This window comes from Stenella coeruleoalba (genome assembly GCF_951394435.1).
Source record: "Stenella coeruleoalba genome assembly, chromosome: 8".
Classification (NCBI taxonomy): Eukaryota; Metazoa; Chordata; class Mammalia; order Artiodactyla; family Delphinidae; genus Stenella; species Stenella coeruleoalba.
The window spans coordinates 110,080,826-110,102,445 of record NC_137154.1 but is presented as its reverse complement, the minus strand read 5'-3'; the positions used below and the strand labels follow the sequence as shown (position 1 = coordinate 110,102,445).

The following is a 21,620-nucleotide window of genomic DNA, read 5'->3' as shown; positions in this document are numbered from 1 at the left end:
ACAAGAGCTACTCCTTGCTCAACGAAATGGACTCAACACCCCATATTAAACGCCTAAGAATGTACCTGACTAGTAAGTATCTTAAAACCTATGGATTGCTATGTCTCCGAAAGAGAATCAAGCATGTGTACAGGGGCATAAACGCAGCAGTGATAGGATTGGAGAGGTTCGGTGAGCAAATGAAGACCCTTTGAAGTCATATTGCATGGTACCCATTCCACGGGTTTCAACTACCCAGGTTTAAGGTATTCTTCCTTCAGCTAAAACATGCATGTGGAACCTAGAGTATGATCAACCATGTGATCGGGAGACGTGTTCAAATATGTCTCAGTTTTCCTCCCCTGGTACTCGGGTGCAACATTCCAGACGCTTTACTAACACTCTCCCCACTTGGAGAGTCAGTCCCTTTAACCTCCTGTTCGGCTCAGTTTGCAATTTCTGCGGAAGATGAACAGGAATAGCGAGAACCAATGAGAGGCTAGCTGGAGGTGTCTGGACGGGCAAATTTAACTCTCATTTCCCACCAGGAAGAGGAATTAACCAAAGGCTCAGCGTGCCGGGCCGGAACCAGATTAGGGCCTGAAGCCATCCTGCGGTGTTGCGGCCAGGTCACAAGAAATCGAGTTGAAGAAAGGAGCTCAGGGGCACTGTAATTCACAAACCTGCAGAGTTATAAATGACAGCTATCATCCAAAAATAGACTGAAGTAAGGCTGCCAAGAGGACTTGAAAGCGGGGCAGAATTGCAGGAAACCGATTTCAGGAGGTAGACTGGAATTGCATTGAAAGCATAGGAAAAGAGGCAGAACGTCCACAATGATGCACTTGGCCAAAAAGGGCGTATGCGTTTTTTCCTGAATATATTCAGGAAAAAACGCATACGCCCTTTTTGGCCAACCAAGCAAGCTTGCAAAGGAAATCTGCACTACAATGAAGTCTCACTTCCCCCCGGTCAAAAGGGCCATCTGAAAAAAGTGTAAAATCCAGAAAGGCAGGACAGGCCATGGAGAACTGGGAGCCTTGTTATGCTGATGGGCGGGATGTAAATTGCCAACAACCACTCGGGAGAAGTGTATGGTGTTTCCTGAAACATCTAAAAAACAAAGCAACAGAACCTAGGGCACTTCCACTTATGGTCCTATAGCTTAGGGAAATTAAAATCAAAAAGACACAGCCACACCAAAGTTTGGAACGGCTCTGTTTACAAAAACCTCGTTTACAGTACAAGTTCAACATCGCAGAAAGTGAAAAATGGATAAAGAACTTGTGGTATTTACTTACAAAGCAATATCACTCAGCAATGAAATCTGTGTCATCAGGCCCTTAGCAGCACAATGAGTGGATTCAGGTATGATGATTCTAACTGAAATAAGTCACACAGAAAAAGAAACATCATAAGATATCAGTAATACACGGAATGGAAACTTGGCTACACAGGAACTGAATTACAGAACAGAACAGGGTCTCAAATTTAGAAAACCAACTTATTCTTGCTTAAGGGTAAAGGTGAGTTGGGGTGCTGCATAAAACCAGAGATTGAAATGAGCACAGATAAAGTTCCTTAAGCCAAATATGGTATAGACAAGAGCTACTCCTTGCTCAACGAAATGGACTCAACACCCCATATTAAACGCCTAAGAATGTACCTGACTAGTAAGTATCTTAAAACCTATGGATTGCTATGTCTCCGAAAGAGAATCAAGCATGTGTACAGGGGCATAAACGCAGCAGTGATAGGATTGGAGAGGTTCGGTGAGCAAATGAAGACCCTTTGAAGTCATATTGCATGGTACCCATTCCACGGGTTTCAACTACCCAGGTTTAAGGTATTCTTCCTTCAGCTAAAACATGCATGTGGAACCTAGAGTATGATCAACCATGTGATCGGGAGACGTGTTCAAATATGTCTCAGTTTTCCTCCCCTGGTATTCGGGTGCAACATTCCAGACGCTTTACTAACACTCTCCCCACTTGCAGAGTCAGTCCCTTTAACCTCCTGTTTGGCCCAGTTTGCAATTTCTGCGGAAGATGAACAGGAATAGCGAGAACCAATGAGAGGCTAGCTGGAGGTGTCTGGACGGGCAAATTTAACTCTCATTTCCCACCAGGAAGAGGAATTAACCAAAGGCTCAGCGTGCCGGGCCGGAACCAGATTAGGGCCTGAAGCCATCCTGCGGTGTTGCGGCCAGGTCACAAGAAAGCGAGTTGAAGAAAGGAGCTCAGGGGCACTGTAATTCACAAACCTGCAGAGTTATAAATGACAGCTATCATCCAAAAATAGACTGAAGTAAGGCTGCCAAGAGGACTTGAAAGCGGGGCAGAATTGCAGGAAACCGATTTCAGGAGGTAGACTGGAATTGCATTGAAAGCATAGGAAAAGAGGCAGAACGTCCACAATGATGCACTTGGCCAAAAAGGGCGTATGCGTTTTTTCCTGAATATATTCAGGAAAAAACGCATACGCCCTTTTTGGCCAACCAAGCAAGCTTGCAAAGGAAATCTGCACTACAATGAAGTCTCACTTCCCCCCGGTCAAAAGGGCCATCTGAAAAAAGTGTAAAATCCAGAAAGGCAGGACAGGCCATGGACAACTGGGAGCCTTGTTATGCTGATGGGCGGGATGTAAATTGCCAACAGACACTCGGGAGAAGTGTATGGTGTTTCCTGAAACATCTAAAAAACAAAGCAACAGAGCCTAGGGCACTGCCACTTATGGTCCTATAGCTTAGGGAAATTAAAATCAAAAAGACACAGCCACCCCAAAGTTTGGGACGCCTCTGTTTACAAGAACCTTGTTTACAGTACAAGTTCAACATCGCAGAAAGTGAAAAATGGATAAAGAAGTTGTGGTATTTACTTACAAAGCAATATCACTCAGCAATGAAATCTATGTCATCAGGCCCTTAGCATCACAATGAGTGGATTCAGGTATGATGACTCTAACTGAAATAAGTCACACAGAAAAAGAAACATCATAAGATATCAGTAATACACGGAATGTAAACTTGGCTACACAGGAACTGAACTACAGAACAGAACAGGGTCTCAAATTTAGAAAACCAACTTATGCTTGCTTAAGGGGAAAGGTGAGTTGGGGTGCTGCATAAAACCAGAGATTGAAATGAGCACAGATAAAGTTCCTTAAGTCAAATATGGAATATACAAGAGCTACTCCTTGCTCAAAGAAATGGACTCAACACCGCATATTAAACGCCTAAGAATGTACCTGACTAGTAAGTATCTTAAAACCTATGGATTGCTATGTCTCCGAAAGAGAATCAAGCATGTGTACAGGGGCATAAACGCAGCAGTGATAGGATTGGAGAGGTTCGGTGAGCAAATGAAGACCCTTTGAAGTCATATTGCATGGTACCCATTCCACGGGTCTTAACTCTCCAGGTTTAAGGTATTCTTCCTTCAGCTAAAACATGCATGTGGAACCCAAGTATGATCAACCATGTGAACGGGAGACGTGTTCAAATATGTCTCAGTTTTCCTCCCCTGGTACTCGGGTGCAACATTCCAGAGGCTTTACTAACACTCTCCCCACTTGGAGAGTCAGTCCCTTTAACCTCCTGTTCGGCTCAGTTTGCAATTTCTGCGGAAGATGAACAGGAATAGCGAGAACCAATGAGAGGCTAGCTGGAGGTGTCTGGACGGGCAAATTTAACTCTCATTTCCCACCAGGAAGAGGAATTAACCAAAGGCTCAGCGTGCCGGGCCGGAACCAGATTAGGGCCTGAAGCCATCCTGCGGTGTTGCGGCCAGGTCACAAGAAATCGAGTTGAAGAAAGGAGCTCAGGGGCACTGTAATTCACAAACCTGCAGAGTTATAAATGACAGCTATCATCCAAAAATAGACTGAAGTAAGGCTGCCAAGAGGACTTGAAAGCGGGGCAGAATTGCAGGAAACCGATTTCAGGAGGTAGACTGGAATTGCATTGAAAGCATAGGAAAAGAGGCAGAACGTCCACAATGATGCACTTGGCCAAAAAGGGCGTATGCGTTTTTTCCTGAATATATTCAGGAAAAAACGCATACGCCCTTTTTGGCCAACCAAGCAAGCTTGCAAAGGAAATCTGCACTACAATGAAGTCTCACTTCCCCCCGGTCAAAAGGGCCATCTGAAAAAAGTGTAAAATCCAGAAAGGCAGGACAGGCCATGGAGAACTGGGAGCCTTGTTATGCTGATGGGCGGGATGTAAATTGCCAACAACCACTTGGGAGAAGTGTATGGTGTTTCCTGAAACATCTAAAAAACAAAGCAACAGAACCTAGGGCACTTCCACTTATGGTCCTATAGCTTAGGGAAATTAAAATCAAAAAGACACAGCCACACCAAAGTTTGGAACGGCTCTGTTTACAAAAACCTCGTTTACAGTACAAGTTCAACATCGCAGAAAGTGAAAAATGGATAAAGAACTTGTGGTATTTACTTACAAAGCAATATCACTCAGCAATGAAATCTGTGTCATCAGGCCCTTAGCAGCACAATGAGTGGATTCAGGTATGATGATTCTAACTGAAATAAGTCACACAGAAAAAGAAACATCATAAGATATCAGTAATACACGGAATGGAAACTTGGCTACACAGGAACTGAATTACAGAACAGAACAGGGTCTCAAATTTAGAAAACCAACTTATTCTTGCTTAAGGGTAAAGGTGAGTTGGGGTGCTGCATAAAACCAGAGATTGAAATGAGCACAGATAAAGTTCCTTAAGCCAAATATGGTATAGACAAGAGCTACTCCTTGCTCAACGAAATGGACTCAACACCCCATATTAAACGCCTAAGAATGTACCTGACTAGTAAGTATCTTAAAACCTATGGATTGCTATGTCTCCGAAAGAGAATCAAGCATGTGTACAGGGGCATAAACGCAGCAGTGATAGGATTGGAGAGGTTCGGTGAGCAAATGAAGACCCTTTGAAGTCATATTGCATGGTACCCATTCCACGGGTTTCAACTACCCAGGTTTAAGGTATTCTTCCTTCAGCTAAAACATGCATGTGGAACCTAGAGTATGATCAACCATGTGATCGGGAGACGTGTTCAAATATGTCTCAGTTTTCCTCCCCTGGTATTCAGGTGCAACATTCCAGACGCTTTACTAACACTCTCCCCACTTGCAGAGTCAGTCCCTTTAACCTCCTGTTTGGCCCAGTTTGCAATTTCTGCGGAAGATGAACAGGAATAGCGAGAACCAATGAGAGGCTAGCTGGAGGTGTCTGGACGGGCAAATTTAACTCTCATTTCCCACCAGGAAGAGGAATTAACCAAAGGCTCAGCGTGCCGGGCCGGAACCAGATTAGGGCCTGAAGCCATCCTGCGGTGTTGCGGCCAGGTCACAAGAAAGCGAGTTGAAGAAAGGAGCTCAGGGGCACTGTAATTCACAAACCTGCAGAGTTATAAATGACAGCTATCATCCAAAAATAGACTGAAGTAAGGCTGCCAAGAGGACTTGAAAGCGGGGCAGAATTGCAGGAAACCGATTTCAGGAGGTAGACTGGAATTGCATTGAAAGCATAGGAAAAGAGGCAGAACGTCCACAATGATGCACTTGGCCAAAAAGGGCGTATGCGTTTTTTCCTGAATATATTCAGGAAAAAACGCATACGCCCTTTTTGGCCAACCAAGCAAGCTTGCAAAGGAAATCTGCACTACAATGAAGTCTCACTTCCCCCCGGTCAAAAGGGCCATCTGAAAAAAGTGTAAAATCCAGAAAGGCAGGACAGGCCATGGACAACTGGGAGCCTTGTTATGCTGATGGGCGGGATGTAAATTGCCAACAGACACTCGGGAGAAGTGTATGGTGTTTCCTGAAACATCTAAAAAACAAAGCAACAGAGCCTAGGGCACTGCCACTTATGGTCCTATAGCTTAGGGAAATTAAAATCATAAAGACACAGCCACCCCAAAGTTTGGGACGCCTCTGTTTACAAGAACCTTGTTTACAGTACAAGTTCAACATCGCAGAAAGTGAAAAATGGATAAAGAAGTTGTGGTATTTACTTACAAAGCAATATCACTCAGCAATGAAATCTATGTCATCAGGCCCTTAGCATCACAATGAGTGGATTCAGGTATGATGACTCTAACTGAAATAAGTCACACAGAAAAAGAAACATCATAAGATATCAGTAATACACGGAATGTAAACTTGGCTACACAGGAACTGAACTACAGAACAGAACAGGGTCTCAAATTTAGAAAACCAACTTATGCTTGCTTAAGGGGAAAGGTGAGTTGGGGTGCTGCATAAAACCAGAGATTGAAATGAGCACAGATAAAGTTCCTTAAGTCAAATATGGAATATACAAGAGCTACTCCTTGCTCAAAGAAATGGACTCAACACCGCATATTAAACGCCTAAGAATGTACCTGACTAGTAAGTATCTTAAAACCTATGGATTGCTATGTCTCCGAAAGAGAATCAAGCATGTGTACAGGGGCATAAACGCAGCAGTGATAGGATTGGAGAGGTTCGGTGAGCAAATGAAGACCCTTTGAAGTCATATTGCATGGTACCCATTACACGGGTCTTAACTCTCCAGGTTTAAGGTATTCTTCCTTCAGCTAAAACATGCATGTGGAACCCAAGTATGATCAACCATGTGAACGGGAGACGTGTTCAAATATGTCTCAGTTTTCCTCCCCTGGTACTCGGGTGCAACATTCCAGACGCTTTCCTAACACTCTCCCCACTTGGAGAGTCAGTCCCTTTAACCTCCTGTTCGGCTCAGTTTGCAATTTCTGCGGAAGATGAACAGGAATAGCGAGAACCAATGAGAGGCTAGCTGGAGGTGTCTGGACGGGCAAATTTAACTCTCATTTCCCACCAGGAAGAGGAATTAACCAAAGGCTCAGCGTGCCGGGCCGGAACCAGATTAGGGCCTGAAGCCATCCTGCGGTGTTGCGGCCAGGTCACAAGAAATCGAGTTGAAGAAAGGAGCTCAGGGGCACTGTAATTCACAAACCTGCAGAGTTATAAATGACAGCTATCATCCAAAAATAGACTGAAGTAAGGCTGCCAAGAGGACTTGAAAGCGGGGCAGAATTGCAGGAAACCGATTTCAGGAGGTAGACTGGAATTGCATTGAAAGCATAGGAAAAGAGGCAGAACGTCCACAATGATGCACTTGGCCAAAAAGGGCGTATGCATTTTTTCCTGAATATATTCAGGAAAAAACGCATACGCCCTTTTTGGCCAACCAAGCAAGCTTGCAAAGGAAATCTGCACTACAATGAAGTCTCACTTCCCCCCGGTCAAAAGGGCCATCTGAAAAAATTGTAAAATCCAGAAAGGCAGGACAGGCCATGGAGAACTGGGAGCCTTGTTATGCTGATGGGCGGGATGTAAATTGCCAACAACCACTTGGGAGAAGTGTATGGTGTTTCCTGAAACATCTAAAAAACAAAGCAACAGAACCTAGGGCACTTCCACTTATGGTCCTATAGCTTAGGGAAATTAAAATCAAAAAGACACAGCCACACCAAAGTTTGGAACGGCTCTGTTTACAAAAACCTCGTTTACAGTACAAGTTCAACATCGCAGAAAGTGAAAAATGGATAAAGAAGTTGTGGTATTTACTTACAAAGCAATATCACTCAGCAATGAAATCTATGTCATCAGGCCCTCAGCATCACAATGAGTGGATTCAGGTATGATGATTCTAACTGAAATAAGTCACACAGAAAAAGAAACATCATAAGATATCAGTAATACACGAAATGGAAATTTGGCTACACAGGAACTGAATTCCAAAACAGAACAGGTTCTCAAATTTAGAAAACCAACTTATGCTTGCTTAAGGGTAAAGGTGAGTTGGGGTGCTGCATAAAACCAGAGATTGAAATGAGCACAGATAAAGTTCCTTAAGTCAAATATGGAATAGACAAGAGCTACTCCTTGCTCAACGAAATGGACTCAACACCGCATATTAAACGCCTAAGAATGTACCTGACTAGTAAGTATCTAAAAACCTATGGATTGCTATGTCTCCGAAAGAGAATCAAGCATGTGTACAGGGGCATAAACGCAGCAGTGATAGGATTGGAGAGGTTCGGTGAGCAAATGAAGACCCTTTGAAGTCATATTGCATGGTACCCATTCCACGGGTCTCAACTCTCCAGGTTTAAGGTATTCTTCCTTCAGCTAAAACATGCATGTGGAACCCAAGTATGATCAACCATGTGAACGGGAGACGTGTTCAAATATGTCTCAGTTTTCCTCCCCTGGTACTCGGGTGCAACATTCCAGACGCTTTACTAACACTCTCCCCACTTGGAGAGTCAGTCCCTTTAACCTCCTGTTTGGCCCAGTTTGCAATTTCTGCGGAAGATGAACAGGAATAGCGAGAACCAATGAGAGGCTAGCTGGAGGTGTCTGGACGGGCAAATTTAACTCTCATTTCCCACCAGGAAGAGGATTTAACAAAAGGCTCAGCATGCCGGGCCGGAACCAGATTAGGGCCTGAAGCCATCCTGCGGTGTTGCGGCCAGGTCACAAGAAAGCGAGTTGAAGAAAGGAGCTCAGGGGCACTGTAATTCACAAACCTGCAGAGTTATAAATGACAGCTATCGTCCAAAAATAGACTGAAGTAAGGCTGCCAAGAGGACTTGAAAGCGGGGCAGAATTGCAGGAAACCGATTTCAGGAGGTAGACTGGAATTGCATTGAAAGCATAGGAAAAGAGGCAGAACGTCCACAATGATGCACTTGGCCAAAAAGGGCGTATGCGTTTTTTCCTGAATATATTCAGGAAAAAACGCATACGCCCTTTTTGGCCAACCAAGCAAGCTTGCAAAGGAAATCTGCACTACAATGAAGTCTCACTTCCCCCCGGTCAAAAGGGCCATCTGAAAAAAGTGTAAAATCCAGAAAGGCAACAGGCCATTGAGAACTGGGAGCCTTGTTATGCTGATGGGCGGGATGTAAATTGCCAACAGACACTCGGGAGAAGTGTATGGTGTTTCCTGAAACATCTAAAAAACAAAGCAACAGAGCCTAGGGCACTTCCACTTATGGTCCTATAGCTTAGGGAAATTAAAATCAAAAAGACACAGCCACCCCAAAGTTTGGAATGGCTCTGTTTACAAGAACCTCGTTTACAGTACAAGTTCAACATTGCAGAAAGTGAAAAATGGATAAAGAACTTGTGGTACTTACGTACAATGCAGTATCACTCAGCAATGAAATCTATGTCATCAGGCCCGTAGCAGCATAATGAGTAGATTCAGGTACGATGATTCTAACTGAAATAAGTCACACAGAAAAAGAAACATCATAAGATATCACTAATACACGGAATGTAAACTTGGCTACACAGGAACTGAATTCCAAAATAGAACAGGTTCTCAAATTTAGAAAACCAACTTATGCTTGCTTAAGGGTAAAGGTGAGTTGGGGTGCTGCATAAAACCAGAGATTGAAATGAGCACAGATAAAGTTCCTTAAGTCAAATATGGAATAGACAAGAGCTACTCCTTGCTCAATGAAATGGACTCAACACCGCATATTAAACGCCTAAGAATGTACCTGACTAGTAAGTATCTTAAAACCTATGGATTGCTATGTCTCCGAAAGAGAATCAAGCATGTGTACAGGGGCATAAACGCAGCAGTGATAGGATTGGAGAGGTTCGGTGAGCAAATGAAGACCCTTTGAAGTCATATTGCATGGTACCCATTACACGGGTCTCAACTCTCCAGGTTTAAGGTATTCTTCCTTCAGCTAAAACATGCATGTGGAACCCAGAGTATGATCAACCATATGATCGGGAGACGTGTTCAAATATGTCTCAGTTTTCCTCCCCTGGTACTCCGGTGCAACATTCCAGACGCTTTACTAACACTCTCCCCACTTGGAGAGTCAGTCCCTTTAACCTCCTGTTTGGCCCAGTTTGCAATTTCTGCGGAAGATGAACAGGAATAGCGAGAACCAATGAGAGACTAGCTGGAGGTGTCTGGACGGGCAAATTTAACTCTCATTTCCCACGAGGAAGAGGAAATAACCAAAGGCTCAGCGTGCCGTGCCGGAACCAGATTAGGGCCTGAAGCCATCCTGCGGTGTTGCGGCCAGGTCACAAGAAAGCGAGTTGAAGAAAGGAGCTCAGGGGCACTGTAATTCACAAACCTGCAGAGTTATAAATGACAGCTATCGTCCAAAAATAGACTGAAGTAAGGCTGCCAAGAGGACTTGAAAGCGGGGCAGAATTGCAGGAAACCGATTTCAGGAGGTAGACTGGAATTGCATTGAAAGCATAGGAAAAGAGGCAGAACGTCCACAATGATGCACTTGGCCAAAAAGGGCGTATGCGTTTTTTCCTGAATATATTCAGGAAAAAACGCATACGCCCTTTTTGGCCAACCAAGCAAGCTTGCAAAGGAAATCTGCACTACAATGAAGTCTCACTTCTCCCCGGTCAAAAGGGCCATCTGAAAAAAGTGTAAAATCCAGAAAGGCAGGACAGGCCATGGAGAACTGGGAGCCTTGTTATGCTGATGGGCGGGATGTAAATTGCCAACAACCACTCGGGAGAAGTGTATGGTGTTTCCTGAAACATCTAAAAAACAAAGCAACAGAACCTAGGGCACTTCCACTTATGGTCCTATAGCTTAGGGAAATTAAAATCAAAAAGACACAGCCACCCCAAAGTTTGGGACGCCTCTGTTTACAAGAACCTCGTTTACAGTACAAGTTCAACATCGCAGAAAGTGAAAAATGGATAAAGAAGTTGTGGTATTTACTTACAAAGCAATATCACTCAGCAATGAAATCTGTGTCATCAGGCCCTTAGCAGCACAATGAGTGGATTCAGGTATGATGATTTTAACTGAAATAAGTCACACAGAAAAAGAAACATCATAAGATATCAGTAATACACGGAATGTAAACTTGGCTACACAGGAACTGAATTACAGAACAGAACAGGGTCTCAAATTTAGAAAACCAACTTATTCTTGCTTAAGGGTAAAGGTGAGTTGGGGTGCTGCATAAAACCAGAGATTGAAATGAGCACAGATAAAGTTCCTTAAGCCAAATATGGAATAGACAAGAGCTACTCCTTGCTCAACGAAATGGACTCAACACCCCATATTAAACGCCTAAGAATGTACCTGACTAGTAAGTATCTTAAAACCTATGGATTGCTATGTCTCCGAAAGAGAATCAAGCATGTGTACAGGGGCATAAACGCAGCAGTGATAGGATTGGAGAGGTTCGGTGAGCAAATGAAGACCCTTTGAAGTCATATTGCATGGTACCCATTCCACGGGTTTCAACTACCCAGGTTTAAGGTATTCTTCCTTCAGCTAAAACATGCATATGGAACCTAGAGTATGATCAACCATGTGATCGGGAGACGTGTTCAAATATGTCTCAGTTTTCGTACCCTGGTACACGGGTGCAACATTCCAGACACTTTACTAACACTCTCCCCACTTGGAGAGTCAGTCCCTTTAACCTCCTGTTTGGCCCAGTTTGCAATTTCTGCGGAAGATGAACAGGAATAGCGAGAACCAATGAGAGGCTAGCTGGAGGTGTCTGGACGGGCAAATTTAACTCTCATTTCCCACCAGGAAGAGGAATTAACCAAAGGCTCAGCGTGCCGGGCCGGAACCAGATTAGGGCCTGAAGCCATCCTGCGGTGTTGCGGCCAGGTCACAAGAAAGCGAGTTGAAGAAAGGAGCTCAGGGGCACTGTAATTCACAAACCTGCAGAGTTATAAATGACAGCTATCGTCCAAAAATAGACTGAAGTAAGGCTGCCAAGAGGACTTGAAAGCGGGGCAGAATTGCAGGAAACCGATTTCAGGAGGTAGACTGGAATGGCATTGCAAGCATAGGAAAAGAGGCAGAACGTCCACAATGATGCACTTGGCCAAAAAGGACGTATGCGTTTTTTCCTGAATATATTCAGGAAAAAACGCATACGCCCTTTTTGGCCAACCAAGCAAGCTTGCAAAGGAAATCTGCACTACAATGAAGTCTCACTTCCCCCCGGTCAAAAGGGCCATCTGAAAAAAGTGTAAAATCCAGAAAGGCAGGACAGGCCATGGAGAACTGGGTGCCTTGTTATGCTGATGGGCGGGATGTAAATTGCCAACAGACACTTGGGAGAAGTGTATGGTGTTTCCTGAAACATCTAAACAACAAAGCAACAGAGCCTAGGGCACTGCCACTTATGGTCCTATAGCTTAGGGAAATTAAAATCAAAAAGACACAGCCACCCCAAAGTTTGGGACGCCTCTGTTTACAAGAACCTCGTTTACAGTACAAGTTCAACATCGCAGAAAGTGAAAAATGGATAAAGAAGTTGTGGTATTTACTTACAAAGCAATATCACTCAGCAATGAAATCTGTGTCATCAGGCCCTTAGCAGCACAATGAAGGGATTCAGGTATGATGATTCTAACTGAAGTAAGTCACACAGAAAAAGAAACATCATAAGATATCAGTAATACACGGAATGGAAACTTGGCTACACAGGAACTGAATTACAGAACAGAACAGAGACTCAAATTTAGAAAACCAACTTATGCTTGCTTAAGGGTAAAGGTGAGTTGGGGTGCTGCATAAAACCAGAGATTGAAATGAGCACATATAAAGTTCCTTAAGCCAAATATGGAATAGACAAGAGCTACTCCTTGCTCAACGAAATGGACTCAACACCGCATATTAAACGCCTAAGAATGTACCTGACTAGTAAGTATCTTAAAACCTATGGATTGCTATGTTTCCGAAAGAGAATCAAGCATGTGTACAGGGGCATAAACGCAGCAGTGATAGGATTGGAGAGGTTCGGTGAGCAAATGAAGACCCTTTGAAGTCATATTGCATGGTACCCATTCCACGGGTTTCAACTACCCAGGTTTAAGGTATTCTTCCTTCAGCTAAAACATGCATGTGGAACCCAGAGTATGATCAACCATGTGAACGGGAGACGTGTTCAAATATGTCTCAGTTTTCCTCCACTGGTACTCGTGTGCAACATTCCAGACGCTTTACTAACACTCTCCCGACTTGGAGAGTCAGTCCCTTTAACCTCTTGTTTGGCCCAGGTTGCAATTTCTGCGGAAGATGAACAGGAATAGCGAGAACCAATGAGAGGCTAGCTGGAGGTGTCTGGACGGGCAAATTCAACTCTCATTTCCCACCAGGAAGAGGAATTAACCAAAGGCTCAGCGTGCCGGGCCGGAACCAGATTAGGGCCTGAAGCAATCCTGCGGTGTTGCGGCCAGGTCACAAGAAAGCGAGTTGAAGAAAGGAGCTCAGGGGCACTGTTATTCACAAACCTGCAGAGTTATAAATGAGAGCTATCGTCCAAAAATAGACTGAAGTAAGGCTGCCAAGAGGACTTGAAAGCGGGGCAGAATTGCAGGAAACCGATTTCAGGAGGTAGACGGGAATTGCATTGAAAGCATAGGAAAAGAGGCAGAACGTCCACAATGATGCACTTGGCCAAAAAGGGCGTATGCGTTTTTTCCTGAATATATTCAGGAAAAAACGCATACGCCCTTTTTGGCCAACCAAGCAAGCTTGCAAAGGAAATCTGCACTACAATGAAGTCTCACTTCCCCCCGGTCAAAAGGGCCATCTGAAAAAAGGGTAAAATCCAGAAAGGCAGGACAAGCCATGGAGAACTGGGAGCCTTGTTATGCTGATGGGCGGGATGTAAATTGCCAACAGACACTCGGGAGAAGTGTATGGTGTTTCCTTAAACATCTAAAAAACAAAGCAACAGAGCCTAGGGCACTGCCACTTATGGTCCTATAGCTTAGGGAAATTAAAATCAAAAAGACACAGCCACCCCAAAGTTTGGGACGCCTCTGTTTACAAGAACCTCGTTTACAGTACAAGTTCAACATCGCAGAAAGTGAAAAATGGAGAAAGAAGTTGTGGTATTTACTTACAAAGCAATATCACTCAGCAATGAAATCTGTGTCATCAGGCCCTTAGCAGCACAATGAGTGGATTCAGGTATGATGATTCTAACTGAAATAAGTCACACAGAAAAAGAAACATCATAAGATATCAGTAATACACGGAATGTAAACTTGGCTACACAGGAACTGAATTACAGAACAGAACAGGGTCTCAAATTTAGAAAACCAACTTATGCTTGCTTAAGGGGAAAGGTGAGTTGGGGTGCTGCATAAAACCAGAGATTGAAATGAGCACAGATAAAGTTCCTTAAGCCAAATATGGAATAGACAAGAGCTACTCCTTGCTCAATGAAATGGACTCAACACCCCATATTAAACGCCTAAGAATGTACCTGACTAGTAAGTATCTTAAAACCTATGGATTGCTATGTCTCCGAAAGAGAATCAAGCATGTGTACAGGGGCATAAACGCAGCAGTGATAGGATTGGAGAGGTTCAGTGAGCAAATGAAGACCCTTTGAAGTCATATTGCATGGTACCCATTCCACGGGTTTCAACTACCCAGGTTTCAGGTATTCTTCCTTCAGCTAAAACATGCATGTGGAACCCAGAGTATGATCAACCATGTGATCGGGAGACGTGTTCAAATATGTCTCAGTTTTCGTACCCTGGTACTCGGGTGCAACATTCCAGACGCTTTACTAACACTCTCCCGACTTGGAGAGTCAGTCCCTTTAACCTCCTGTTTGGCCCAGTTTGCAATTTCTGCGGAAGATGAACAGGAATAGCGAGAAACAATGAGAGGCTAGCTGAAGGTGTCTGGACGGGCAACTTTAACTCTCATTTCCCACCAGGAAGAGGAATTAACCAAAGGCTCAGCGTGCCGTGCCGGAACCAGATTAGGGCCTGAAGCCATCCTGCGGTGTTGCGGCCAGCTCAAAAGAAAGCGAGTTGAAGAAAGGAGCTCAGGGGCACTGTAATTCACAAACCTGCAGAGTTATAAATGACAGCTATCGTCCAAAAATAGACTGAAGTAAGGCTGCCAAGAGGACTTGAAAGCGGGGCAGAATTGCAGGAAACCGATTTCAGGAGGTAGACTGGAATGGCATTGAAAGCATAGGAAAAGAGGCAGAACGTCCACAATGATGCACTTGGCCAAAAAGGGCGTATGCGTTTTTTCCTGAATATATTCAGGAAAAAACGCATACGCCCTTTTTGGCCAACCAAGCAAGCTTGCAAAGGAAATCTGCACTACAATGAAGTCTCACTTCCCCCCGGTCAAAAGGGCCATCTGAAAAAAGTGTAAAATCCAGAAAGGCAGGACAGGCCATGGAGAACTGGGAGCCTTGTTATGCTGATGGGCGGGATGTAAATTGCCAACAACCACTCGGGAGAAGTGTATGGTGTTTCCTGAAACATCTAAAAAACAAAGCAACAGAACCTAGGGCACTTCCACTTATGGTCCTATAGCTTAGGGAAATTAAAATCAAAAAGACACAGCCACCCCAAAGTTTGGAACGGCTCTGTTTACAAGAACCTCATCTACAGTACAAGTTCAACATCGCAGAAAGTGAAAAATGGATAAAGAAGTTGTGGTATTTACTTACAAAGCAATATCACTCAGCAATGAAATCTGTGTCATCAGGCCCTTAGCAGCACAATGAGTGGATTCAGGTATGATGATTCTAACTGAAGTAATTCACACAGAAAAAGAAACATCATAAGATATCAGTAATACATGGAATGTAAACTTGGCTACACAGGAACTGAATTACAGAACAGAACAGGGTCTCAAATTTAGAAAACCAACTTATGCTTGCTTAAGGGTAAAGGTGAGTTGGGGTGCTGCATAAAACCAGAGATTGAAATGAGCACAGATAAAGTTCCTTAGGCCAAATATGGAATAGACAAGAGCTACTACTTGCTCAACGAAATGGACTCAACACCGCATATTAAACGCCTAAGAATGTACCTGACTAGTAAGTATCTTAAAACCTATGGATTGCTATGTCTCCGAAAGAGAATCAAGCATGTGTACAGGGGCATAAACGCAGCAGTGATAGGATTGGAGAGGTTCGGTGAGCAAATGAAGACCCTTTGAAGTCATATTGCATGGTACCCATTACACGGGTCTCAACTCTCCAGGTTTAAGGTATTCTTCCTTCAGCTAAAACATGCATGTGGAACCCAAGTATGATCAACCATGTGAACGGGAGACGTGTTCAAATATGTCTCACTTTTCCCCCCCTGGTACTCGGGTGCAACATTCCAGACGCTTTACTAACACTCTCCCCACTTGGAGAGTCAGCGCCTTTAACCTCCTGTTTGGCCCAGTTTGCAATTTCTGCGGAAGATGAACAGGAATAGCGAGAACCAATGAGAGACTAGCTGGAGGTGTCTGGACGGGCAAATTTAACTCTCATTTCCCACCAGGAAGAGGAAATAACCAAAGGCTCAGCGTGCCGTGCCGGAACCAGATTAGGGCGTGAAGCCATCCTGCGGTGTTGCGGCCAGGTCACAAGAAAGCAAGTTGAAGAAAGGAGCTCAGGGGCACTGTAATTCACAAACCTGCAGAGTTATAAATGACAGCTATCGTCCAAAAATAGACTGAAGTAAGGCTGCCAAGAGGACTTGAAAGCGGGGCAGAATTGCAGGAAACCGATTTCAGGAGGTAGACTGGAATTGCATTGAAAGCATAGGAAAAGAGGCAGAACGTCCACAATGATGCACTTGGCCAAAAAGTGCGTATGCGTTTTTTCCTGAATATATTCAGGAAAAAACGCATACGCACTTTTTGGCCAACCAAGCAAGCTTGCAAAGGAAATCTGCACTACAATGAAGTCTCACTTCCCCCTGGTCGAAAGGGCCATCTGAAAAAAGTGTAAAATCCAGAAAGGCAGGACAGGCCATGGAGAACTGGGAGCCTTGTTATGCTGATGGGCGGGATGTAAATTGCCAACAACCACTCGGGAGAAGTGTATGGTGTTTCCTGAAACATCTAAAAAACAAAGCAACAGAACCTAGGGCACTTCCACTTATGGTCCTATAGCTTAGGGAAATTAAAATCAAAAAGACACAGCCACCCCAAAGTTTGGAACGGCTCTGTTTACAAGAACCTCGTTTACAGTACAAGTTCAACATCGCAGAAAGTGAAAAATGTATAAAGAAGTTGTGGTATTTACTTACAAAGCAATATCACTCAGCAATGAAATCTGTGTCATCAGGCCCTTAGCAGCACAATGAGTGGATTCAGGTATGATGATTCTAACTGAAATAAGTCACACAGAAAAAGAAACATCATAGGATATCAGTAATACACGGAATGGAAACTTGGCTACACAGGAACTGAATTACAGAACAGAACAGGGTCTCAAATTTAGAAAACCAACTTATTCTTGCTTAAGGGTAAAGGTGAGTTGGGCTGCTGCATAAAACCAGAGATTGAAATGAGCACAGATAAAGTTCCTTAAGCCAAATATGGAATAGACAAGAGCTACTCCTTGCTCAACGAAATGGACTCAACACCCCATATTAAACGCCTAAGAATGTACCTGACTAGTAAGTATCTTAAAACCTATGGATTGCTATGTCTCCGAAAGAGAATCAAGCATGTGTACAGGGGCATAAACGCAGCAGTGATAGGATTGGAGAGGTTCGGTGAGCAAATGAAGACCCTTTGAAGTCATATTGCATGGTACCCATTCCACGGGTTTCAACTACCCAGGTTTAAGGTATTCTTCCTTCAGCTAAAACATGCATGTGGAACCTAGAGTATGATCAACCATGTGATCGGGAGACGTGTTCAAATATGTCTCAGTTTTCCTCCCCTGGTATTCAGGTGCAACATTCCAGACGCTTTACTAACACTCTCCCCACTTGCAGAGTCAGTCCCTTTAACCTCCTGTTTGGCCCAGTTTGCAATTTCTGCGGAAGATGAACAGGAATAGCGAGAACCAATGAGAGGCTAGCTGGAGGTGTCTGGACGGGCAAATTTAACTCTCATTTCCCACCAGGAAGAGGAATTAACCAAAGGCTCAGCGTGCCGGGCCGGAACCAGATTAGGGCCTGAAGCCATCCTGCGGTGTTGCGGCCAGGTCACAAGAAAGCGAGTTGAAGAAAGGAGCTCAGGGGCACTGTAATTCACAAACCTGCAGAGTTATAAATGACAGCTATCATCCAAAAATAGACTGAAGTAAGGCTGCCAAGAGGACTTGAAAGCGGGGCAGAATTGCAGGAAACCGATTTCAGGAGGTAGACTGGAATTGCATTGAAAGCATAGGAAAAGAGGCAGAACGTCCACAATGATGCACTTGGCCAAAAAGGGCGTATGCGTTTTTTCCTGAATATATTCAGGAAAAAACGCATACGCCCTTTTTGGCCAACCAAGCAAGCTTGCAAAGGAAATCTGCACTACAATGAAGTCTCACTTCCCCCCGGTCAAAAGGGCCATCTGAAAAAAGTGTAAAATCCAGAAAGGCAGGACAGGCCATGGACAACTGGGAGCCTTGTTATGCTGATGGGCGGGATGTAAATTGCCAACAGACACTCGGGAGAAGTGTATGGTGTTTCCTGAAACATCTAAAAAACAAAGCAACAGAGCCTAGGGCACTGCCACTTATGGTCCTATAGCTTAGGGAAATTAAAATCAAAAAGACACAGCCACCCCAAAGTTTGGGACGCCTCTGTTTACAAGAACCTTGTTTACAGTACAAGTTCAACATCGCAGAAAGTGAAAAATGGATAAAGAAGTTGTGGTATTTACTTACAAAGCAATATCACTCAGCAATGAAATCTATGTCATCAGGCCCTTAGCATCACAATGAGTGGATTCAGGTATGATGACTCTAACTGAAATAAGTCACACAGAAAAAGAAACATCATAAGATATCAGTAATACACGGAATGTAAACTTGGCTACACAGGAACTGAACTACAGAACAGAACAGGGTCTCAAATTTAGAAAACCAACTTATGCTTGCTTAAGGGGAAAGGTGAGTTGGGGTGCTGCATAAAACCAGAGATTGAAATGAGCACAGATAAAGTTCCTTAAGTCAAATATGGAATATACAAGAGCTACTCCTTGCTCAAAGAAATGGACTCAACACCGCATATTAAACGCCTAAGAATGTACCTGACTAGTAAGTATCTTAAAACCTATGGATTGCTATGTCTCCGAAAGAGAATCAAGCATGTGTACAGGGGCATAAACGCAGCAGTGATAGGATTGGAGAGGTTCGGTGAGCAAATGAAGACCCTTTGAAGTCATATTGCATGGTACCCATTCCACGGGTCTTAACTCTCCAGGTTTAAGGTATTCTTCCTTCAGCTAAAACATGCATGTGGAACCCAAGTATGATCAACCATGTGAACGGGAGACGTGTTCAAATATGTCTCAGTTTTCCTCCCCTGGTACTCGGGTGCAACATTCCAGAGGCTTTACTAACACTCTCCCCACTTGGAGAGTCAGTCCCTTTAACCTCCTGTTCGGCTCAGTTTGCAATTTCTGCGGAAGATGAACAGGAATAGCGAGAACCAATGAGAGGCTAGCTGGAGGTGTCTGGACGGGCAAATTTAACTCTCATTTCCCACCAGGAAGAGGAATTAACCAAAGGCTCAGCGTGCCGGGCCGGAACCAGATTAGGGCCTGAAGCCATCCTGCGGTGTTGCGGCCAGGTCACAAGAAAGCGAGTTGAAGAAAGGAGCTCAGGGGCACTGTAATTCACAAACCTGCAGAGTTATAAATGACAGCTATCATCCAAAAATAGACTGAAGTAAGGCTGCCAAGAGGACTTGAAAGCGGGGCAGAATTGCAGGAAACCGATTTCAGGAGGTAGACTGGAATTGCATTGAAAGCATAGGAAAAGAGGCAGAACGTCCACAATGATGCACTTGGCCAAAAAGGGCGTATGCGTTTTTTCCTGAATATATTCAGGAAAAAACGCATACGCCCTTTTTGGCCAACCAAGCAAGCTTGCAAAGGAAATCTGCACTACAATGAAGTCTCACTTCCCCCCGGTCAAAAGGGCCATCTGAAAAAAGTGTAAAATCCAGAAAGGCAGGACAGGCCATGGAGAACTGGGAGCCTTGTTATGCTGATGGGCGGGATGTAAATTGCCAACAACCACTTGGGAGAAGTGTATGGTGTTTCCTGAAACATCTAAAAAACAAAGCAACAGAACCTAGGGCACTTCCACTTATGGTCCTATAGCTTAGGGAAATTAAAATCAAAAAGACACAGCCACACCAAAGTTTGGAACGGCTCTGTTTACAAAAACCTCGTTTACAGTACAAGTTCAACATCGCAGAAAGTGAAAAATGGATAAAGAACTTGTGGTATTTACTTACAAAGCAATATCACTCAGCAATGAAATCTGTGTCATCAGGCCCTTAGCAGCACAATGAGTGGATTCAGGTATGATGATTCTAACTGAAATAAGTCACACAGAAAAAGAAACATCATAAGATATCAGTAATACACGGAATGGAAACTTGGCTACACAGGAACTGAATTACAGAACAGAACAGGGTCTCAAATTTAGAAAACCAACTTATTCTTGCTTAAGGGTAAAGGTGAGTTGGGGTGCTGCATAAAACCAGAGATTGAAATGAGCACAGATAAAGTTCCTTAAGCCAAATATGGTATAGACAAGAGCTACTCCTTGCTCAACGAAATGGACTCAACACCCCATATTAAACGCCTAAGAATGTACCTGACTAGTAAGTATCTTAAAACCTATGGATTGCTATGTCTCCGAAAGAGAATCAAGCATGTGTACAGGGGCATAAACGCAGCAGTGATAGGATTGGAGAGGTTCGGTGAGCAAATGAAGACCCTTTGAAGTCATATTGCATGGTACCCATTCCACGGGTTTCAACTACCCAGGTTTAAGGTATTCTTCCTTCAGCTAAAACATGCATGTGGAACCTAGAGTATGATCAACCATGTGATCGGGAGACGTGTTCAAATATGTCTCAGTTTTCCTCCCCTGGTATTCAGGTGCAACATTCCAGACGCTTTACTAACACTCTCCCCACTTGCAGAGTCAGTCCCTTTAACCTCCTGTTTGGCCCAGTTTGCAATTTCTGCGGAAGATGAACAGGAATAGCGAGAACCAATGAGAGGCTAGCTGGAGGTGTCTGGACGGGCAAATTTAACTCTCATTTCCCACCAGGAAGAGGAATTAACCAAAGGCTCAGCGTGCCGGGCCGGAACCAGATTAGGGCCTGAAGCCATCCTGCGGTGTTGCGGCCAGGTCACAAGAAAGCGAGTTGAAGAAAGGAGCTCAGGGGCACTGTAATTCACAAACCTGCAGAGTTATAAATGACAGCTATCATCCAAAAATAGACTGAAGTAAGGCTGCCAAGAGGACTTGAAAGCGGGGCAGAATTGCAGGAAACCGATTTCAGGAGGTAGACTGGAATTGCATTGAAAGCATAGGAAAAGAGGCAGAACGTCCACAATGATGCACTTGGCCAAAAAGGGCGTATGCGTTTTTTCCTGAATATATTCAGGAAAAAACGCATACGCCCTTTTTGGCCAACCAAGCAAGCTTGCAAAGGAAATCTGCACTACAATGAAGTCTCACTTCCCCCCGGTCAAAAGGGCCATCTGAAAAAAGTGTAAAATCCAGAAAGGCAGGACAGGCCATGGACAACTGGGAGCCTTGTTATGCTGATGGGCGGGATGTAAATTGCCAACAGACACTCGGGAGAAGTGTATGGTGTTTCCTGA

General features: G+C 44.0%; 1 long non-coding RNA gene across 2 annotated transcripts in view; it reads right to left on the bottom strand.

The window, feature by feature from the left end:
- Positions 1 to 21,620, bottom strand: part of LOC307190093 — a 1,314,632-nt gene that overhangs the window by 77,715 nt on the left and 1,215,297 nt on the right. The gene's annotated exons all lie outside the window — the stretch shown is intronic.